General features: G+C 47.0%; 1 protein-coding gene across 2 annotated transcripts in view; it reads right to left on the bottom strand.

Annotated features, from left to right (window-relative positions):
• Positions 1–415: 415 nt before the first annotated feature.
• Positions 416–7,588, bottom strand: part of CDK12 (cyclin dependent kinase 12) — a 78,752-nt gene continuing 71,579 nt past the window's right edge. For both annotated transcript variants that reach the window (XR_013968124.1, XR_013968125.1), the window contains exon 17: positions 416–553. The gene's annotated coding sequence lies outside the window, so the exon portion shown is untranslated. The remainder of the gene's footprint in view (positions 554–7,588) is intronic.

Raw genomic sequence — 7,588 nt, 5'->3', positions numbered from 1 at the left:
CTCCTTCCCTCAAGTCCAGGGGAAGAGGACAGAAGCAAACAAAGGAGTGGCAACAGATGGTCTCGGCAGTCTCAGCTAAGGGAGAAAAGAGGGGTTTTCTGCAGAGCAATCTTTTCCGATGGAACTCCACTCCAGCTCATGAGTGATTTCAGGCACAAATGGAGAGAAGTTATTGGGACTTCGAATTCTCTCCATTCCTGGAGAAGCTAGAGAGCATACAGGCAGGTCCAGGTGCTAGTAAGGCAGGGGGCCCATATTCTGGAACTTGGTTTATTCCAGTCCTAATGTTTTTATTTTTTCCCCCAAGGAGAATGAGGTGGCCTGACCTCCCAGGCACCCTGTTCTCTGGTCCACACATTAGGGGTACATCCACTCTGGGGTTGGATATGGCTAAGAATGGAGGTTAGGCCAGAGTGATGACCTTTTGTCATTTATTCATTCATTCAACAAATATTTACCAAACAGCTGCTTTATGCTAGGCACTGTGCTGGGCACTGGGAGCACACTGGTGAATACAGACAGATGTGGTCACTGTCCTCGTGGAACTTTCCATCTGGTGGAGGAAATAGGATTATTATTCAAATGACTGCACAAATAAGTGTGAAATCACTGTGCTAAGCGCTCTGAAAGAATATATAGTACCATGAAAGTATATAATCAGGGGACTTGGCTGAGCCCAAGGAGTTGAGGATGAGCTTGCAAAGGAGACAGAGAAAGAGCAGCCATAGTGGTAGGAGAATTGGGAGTGAAATCACAGAATCAAAGGAGAAGCTGGTCAACTGTGCTGAAAGATGCTGAGAGATCATGAGACACCTATTCACCCTGACTCCTCACCTGCTAGTTGTGAGTACAGGTATGGAAAGGCTCTGGCATTGTGCCTGGCTCACAGTTGGTGCTCTGTATAATGTTAGCTCCCTTCTCCCCCTCCCCAAGCTGAGCATCCCTCCAGGGACCCCAGATTTCTGGAACAAAGGAGCTGCCTAGTCTCAGCCTCCTCAGTCAATTCAGGCCCCAAACCCCAGCCATCCAGTCCACAGTGAGGGACTCTGTGCGCCCCCCCGCCTCTCCTCTACTAGTCCCTTCACATGGAGCCCTACCATTCCCTAATGTACTTCCTCCTTTGCATTGGTTTTCCATGAAGATGGGCTCGGGTCTAGGTCTCAGAGAAAGATGTCACTCTGGCTCTGCTTCTGGGCTGAGTCTGAGAAGGGAAGAGCATTGGAATCCTCAGCAGCTCCCAAAGCTGCCCGGGGTGAATCTCAGTGTCTTAGGTAGGGAGCGGGAGTAGTGGGGAGATGGGAAGGGGGGCTGCCCACCCAAGGCGGCGTAGAGCCCAGAGCCTTTTCCATCGCAGACACCCCATCTGTCTCCCACAGAAGGCTCGGGTTGGAGGAGGTGCTGAAAAGGGGGGTATGGAGGGTGAAATTGTACAGTCTGTGATCTAGCATGACGACAGTGAAGGTGCTGACTGGGAGGGTCAGGGTGGGGTGTCGGCTGGGAGAACTAGAGGTCAGAATCTGCGATTGGAGGTGGGGAAGATGATAGGGATATTCTGTGCTACTTTCCCTAAAGAGCCCTGTGTTTCTGATTTTGATTTATAGCTCCCCATCTGACTGACCATAGAGCAAAGTATCACACCCCTCTGGCCAAGAAACTATTGGTGTTCCTAGGCCAAGGCAAGGTCTGGATTCATGATGCCCCCCTGCTCCCAGCAGTCAGACCTTTTCCAGACCTTAAAATAATATTTATTTAAATTTGGCAGTTTTCAGAGTGTTTCCTTTCAATATCGCTTTAACTGATCCCACTAAAGTCTAGGGAGGTAAACATTTTCTTGATCTATAGACAAAGCAATGAGCAGTTTTATTTTTATTTTTGTTGGAGAGTATGCGTGTGCACGAGTGGGATGGGGGGCTGGGGGGAGGGTTGGAGGGAGAGGGAGAATCTTAAGTAGGCTCCATGCCCAGTGTCGAGACCAAAGTGGGACAATCTCACGATCCTGAGATCATGTCCTGAGCTGAAATTAAGAGCTGGATGCTTAAGCAACTGAGCCACCAGGTGCCCCAACAAGGAGTTTAAGAGATTAAGTGAATAACTTGGGTCACAGGAGAGTAAGGAGAGGGGGCCCTATTCCAGGTGTTCCGACATGCACCCACTAGGCTATACTTATACCTTCCTTGCTCCTCATTTTTGGTGATACTCTATATCCCCCACTGCTGGGTCAGTTGGGGTTCTCTAGTAGATAACTCAGAAGAATTCCTTCCCTGTGACTGACAAACTTTGGGAGAGACCCGGGCCTGGTGGACATACATTTATACAGCCCTCACTCTTGGAAACCAACTTCTAGACACTAGGAAACTGGACATCTCCAGAGGGATGGGCCTCTCATATAAATATGAGGGGGCTCTAGACAGGAAAAGGGGGCAAGGCAGGGGGTGGGGACTGAAAAGGGCCAGCCCAGTTAGTTCTGTTAGGGTCCACTCCAGGTCCTAAGTGGACACTTGGGAATCCCTGCGGACATCCCCTCCCCACATTCCAAGTTCTAAATACTACCCCCTGCCCCCCACCTATATTTAAGAGAATATGATTCCACAGCTTCCCTACCTACTCCAGTCCTTTCTCCCACTCTTCCCTGTTTGGAAGTTCTTCCTAGGATGTAACTTTTTTTCTTCAGGCTGCAGCTTAATCCCTCTAAAAGCCCTCTAAAACAGGTGCCAAGGGAACCCAAGACAGGGCTTGGGTTATTAAATATAAATAGACAGGGGAGGGGAACTGAATATAGACAGATATTTTATCTCTCAGTCCCTGCAAGTTATTGGGAAGAAGGCACTAGTGGTTGCTAAGCAACAGGTCTCCATAGAGGACAAGGCACAGAGGAAAAAGCCTCTTTTGAATATTGAGGTGAAAGGGTAGGGAAGGTGGGGGTCAAAGGGCTATGGACTGGCAGGCAGGGCTGCGGGAATGATTGGTTCGTCCTCCAAGAACAGCTCTATTCCCTCAGGCCTTGGTAAACTCCGCCTTTACAGCCTTCCGGATTGGTGGAAGGAGGAAGGCCTCAGGCTCTCCTCCCTTCCTGCCAGGAGGAGGGAACCTGGTTTCCATAGCAACCCAGAAACAATCCTGGCCTTGTTTTGCTTGTGGCTTTTCTATAACCCCTCATGGAGCACCAACCCACCGTCATGGACTCCCTTCTCTGACTCCCAACTTCCGATTTGGGGGGGGGGGGCATAGAAATATTAAGGGTGTGAGTGCCGCTGAGCTGGCCTCACTGGGCCCTGAAGTGACCTATTAAGACTCCAAAGAGGGAGTGACTTTTTGGGGAAAGGGCTTTCAAGCGTCCTCTGACCTCTGTATCTTCTAAGGGACTGCAAAAAGCAAGGGCAAATGGTGGCATCAGATGCAAATTCTCTGTCCAGGCTTGCTTTCTAAAGAGCGAGTATAAGCTGGGGTTGAAGGTCAGGAGAGAATGAGAGGGCAAGGTATTTTGTGCCCCTTGGCGACCCAGACTCCTATCCTCTCCTCAACCTAAAGTCCACTGTTGTGAAGACCCGAGAATGGAGATATAGAACATTAACGTATGTCAAGTATAAGTGAGTGGCACCGAGGGGCATAATCTGTTTTTCTAATATGACCACAAGCAGAGTGTTAGGAGAATTAGGCCGACAGCTGCTGGTGCCCCCCCTCCCAACCCCCCCTCCTCGCTCTCCCTCTCCCTTCCTCCTCGGCGTTTGCACACACCAATGGCAGCCGAGCCCTGCTCGAGATTTCTCTTAATCTTCCTCCGCCATCCTGCGCTCTTTCCGCAGGCGGTGCTGCGAAGCCGGCAGAGCCCCGCGTCACACCTTACTGCTCTCTGAGATTGCTCCACAGAGAGCTCAAGGAGATGGCAATTCGGCGCTGATGCCGGCTGGCAGCAGTTGGGAGAGGGGAAGGAGGAGAGAGAGGGAGGAGGGTAGGGGGGAAAAAGTTGGCACGGATACCAAGTTTTTCCCTAGAGAGACATGGTGGGGGGGGGTGGCAAGAGAAGAAGAGAGAAAATGACACAGAGAAAAAGAAACAAGGAAAAAGAGGCAGAGAGGCAGAGAGAGAGAGAGAGAGAGAGAGAGGATTAAAGTTCTCAGACATTCACATGTGGGCAACTCTAGCCTACCTCAACTCAGGACCCTCTAAAGATCACACCACCCAGCTGGAGTTCCCAGACACCCACCACCGCCACACACCAAACACGTGCGCGCGCATACACACGTACACACACGCCCAGCCAACCTGGAAGTCAAAGCGGCCCAGACATGTTGTGTGTATTCGTGCAAGTGTGTGTGTGTGTGTGTGTGTGTGTATACGCCTGTATGTTGTCTCTGTTTTGGATCGCAGTAGAATGCAGTATGTAAATGAGATGGTTATTACCGCAATGTTCATCAAGCTGAGCCGAGAAGACATTAATAGCCTGATGAATATGCATGTGAATTTGTTAATTAAGTTAATTATTCTGCTGAAAATGCATTCGTCTTCCAAGGACATTTTCCCAATGATTTTTACATGCTCTAGCCATTAGTCATGCTATATTTTATCAGGGAAATGAGTTTGCTTAAGTTGTAAAGAAAAAAAAAAAGATGGAGTGAGAAGAGAAATAGAGAAAGAAAGAAAGAGGGAAAAAAATGAAAGAGGAAAGAGGAAAATGTGTTGGAGTTGAGAGTGGGAAGGCATCTGAGGCCGGGCTGAAGTTTGAGGCCCAGCTGGGCTTTTGAAGCCTGCCCTCGATTTTTATGGGTATCTCACTCTACAATTTTTTGCCCTTTTTTTTGATGACAAACTTTTTTTTTCCAGTGCCAAATTTCCAACACATTAATTAATTGTTGTAGCCAATTAACTGTAGTTGTGCAAATGAGTTTAGCACTAATTACCATGCAGTGCCTGTAATCACATAAAAAACTTGCTGAGAAAGAGAGAGAGAGGAGAAGAGAAAGAAGGAATGGGAAGGCAGTGGTGGCAGGAGAGAAGGGGACCTGGAGTAGAGGGGCAGCCAAGGGAAGGAAATAAGCAGGCATTCTGAGATTTCCTGGTTAGAAGCCATCTTGGCTTGGAGAAAAAGGAGCTGTCTCCCAGCCACGTTCAGGACCTCCGACAGTCAGGAAATCTCAGTGGGAGTAAGATTCAGTAAAGAATGATCTCCCTTTGTCTAAGAACTTCCAGCCAAAAGACACAAGTTCAGAATGGTATCTCTGGTTGTTTCAATGATACAGCATAGTTCTTATACATTCTGAAGGCCTCAGTGTTTATCCTCCATGGCTGGAATTACTGGGCAATGGTGGTGGGTGTGACTGGGAGATGTGCCATTTCTGATGGGCCAGGGGAGATGGAGAAGAGTGATATGTGCTCTGAGCCTGGTTCTAGAGCCATGAGTACATAGGGAAAATTGTTATGAGTCCACAGGCACTGGAATAGGCCAACGGAGCAATGATAACATCAGCTATAAAAGAGCCAGTTCCAGCAGGAGGTGGGGAGAGGCAGCCTTTGGCCAGACATAGCTCCCAGGAGAGGAGCCAAACCTTCTCTACCACAAGTTGGCATCTCTACCACCCATCATGTCTGGGCCAACTCTAGGTTTCCACCTGTCAGCTTCAACCAGTGCCCACAGGCTGAGGGACAGACCAAATGATTTCTCCAACTCCTTCTGATTTTGCTGTCCGTGACTTCAGCTAGAGGTAAAGAACAGTTGTAAAGCGAGGACTAAGTGCAGGACTGGCCTTTTGCTTCTACTCTGCTTGCCCCCTGTACCATGTATTAGACACTGGGCCTGCCCAAGAGGTGTGTGCGTGTGTGTGTGTACAAATAACCTGTAGCTCCCCCACCACCTCCCAAAAAAGTGCTATTTGTGCCCTTGCTCCTCTAGAACAGAGCTCACTCATCGTGGCCTGCTTCCTCAGACCTCATCAGAGGCACATTCAGCTTCACACTTCCATGGGGGACCTTAGCCACACATCCTCTCCTAGACACCCAAAGGCTTCCTTTCTGATTCCAGGTCCCAGGTTTGTGGGAAGATTGGTCATGGGCTCTATCCACTTCAGCCTTGTTCTTCCCTGGCACAGGTGAAACAATTTCAAAGGCACATGCCATATTGCTCCCTGCTCTATGACACTGCTATTCTTCTAGTCTATGAGTCAAAGTTAGCTGTGAACACCTGAATTGACCCAAGCTGCTCCAGTGCTCTTTTTGCCTCCAACATCTCTCTTTTGGTTCTGCCCACACCCTATTCCCAGCAATGTTTGTCAAGGTCTGAGAAAGTCTGGTACAGTAGAAAGAGCCCTATTAGCTTGGGTTCCAGGCTCTTCTTTGCCATTTAACATGTAATCATGGGAAAATTATTTACTGTGAGCCTCAATTTTCCTCATCTATGAAATGAAAATAATAATAGTGCCATGCGTGAAGGGTTAAAGAAGCTTAATAATTGTGAGTATAAAACAGCACACAAAGTAAAATGAGCTACTTCATTAATTGGTAGTGAGTACAAAGTGAGAGGACAAAGTGCCCTTTAACAGGTGAATGGTTAAACAAACTGTGGTCCATGTGGTCCATGGTATGCCATGGAATAAACAAAAGGAACAAACTAGGATACATACAAAAACTTGGTTGGTGAGTGAAAAAAGCCAATCCTAAAAACTTACACACTGTATGACTCCATTTTTGAAATGACAACATTTCAAAAAGTGGAGGAGATAAGTGGTTGCTAAGGGTTAAGGAGGATGTGAGGTAGGTGTGATTATAAAAGGGCAACATAAGGAATCTTTGTGGTGTTGGAACTGTTCAGTGCCTTGACTCTAGAGGTAGATATACAAATTAACACATGTAAACACCCCTTTGTAGTATTTCTTAAAACTGCATGTGAATCTATAATTATCTCAATTAAGGAAAAAAAAAAGCTAGATTACTAATGTCTCTCTGCTGGGCCTAGGAGAGAAAAGGGGCTGCCCTTGTGTTTCACTGCAGAATTCCAAAGAGAAAAATTTAAAAAACATTATTCTCATTAGTGTACATCTATAAAGTGACCATAACCATAGGAAAGAGGGGATATTTGTATCTGTTGATCTAATAATTCTACTTTTTAGAATTTACTATAAAAATGCATGAAGGGGGACAACTGGGTGGCTCATTCGGTTAAGTGTCTGCCTTTAGTTCAGGTCATGGTCCCAGGATCCTGGGATTGAGTCCTGCATTGGGCTCCTTGCTTGGCGGGGAGCCTGCTTCTCCCTCTGTTTGTGCTCTCTCTCTCTCTCTCTGACAAATAAATAAATAAAATCTTTTTTAAAATGCATGAAGGTTTATGTGTTAGAATGTTCATTCTGGTATTATTTATAACAGTAAAATACTTAAATGATTAAAAATAGGGGATGAGTCTTCTGAATCATGACATATTTAGGTGATGATACTCCATAGACTTTAAATATGCCTAAAAAAATACATTCAGTACAATGCTTGGCACATAGTAGGCACTCAATAAATGGTAGTTCTCTTCACTTCACTGGGATAGGCTGGGTATTAAAAGAGCTAATGCAGGTAAATGTGCTTGACAAACAGTAAAGTGCCTGGCGAAGGC

Source organism: Martes martes (genome assembly GCF_963455335.1).
Source record: "Martes martes genome assembly, chromosome: 16".
In the NCBI taxonomy this organism is placed as follows: Eukaryota; Metazoa; Chordata; class Mammalia; order Carnivora; family Mustelidae; genus Martes; species Martes martes.
The sequence above is the reverse complement of the archived record's forward strand: the minus strand, read 5'-3'. Positions and strand labels throughout refer to the sequence as shown.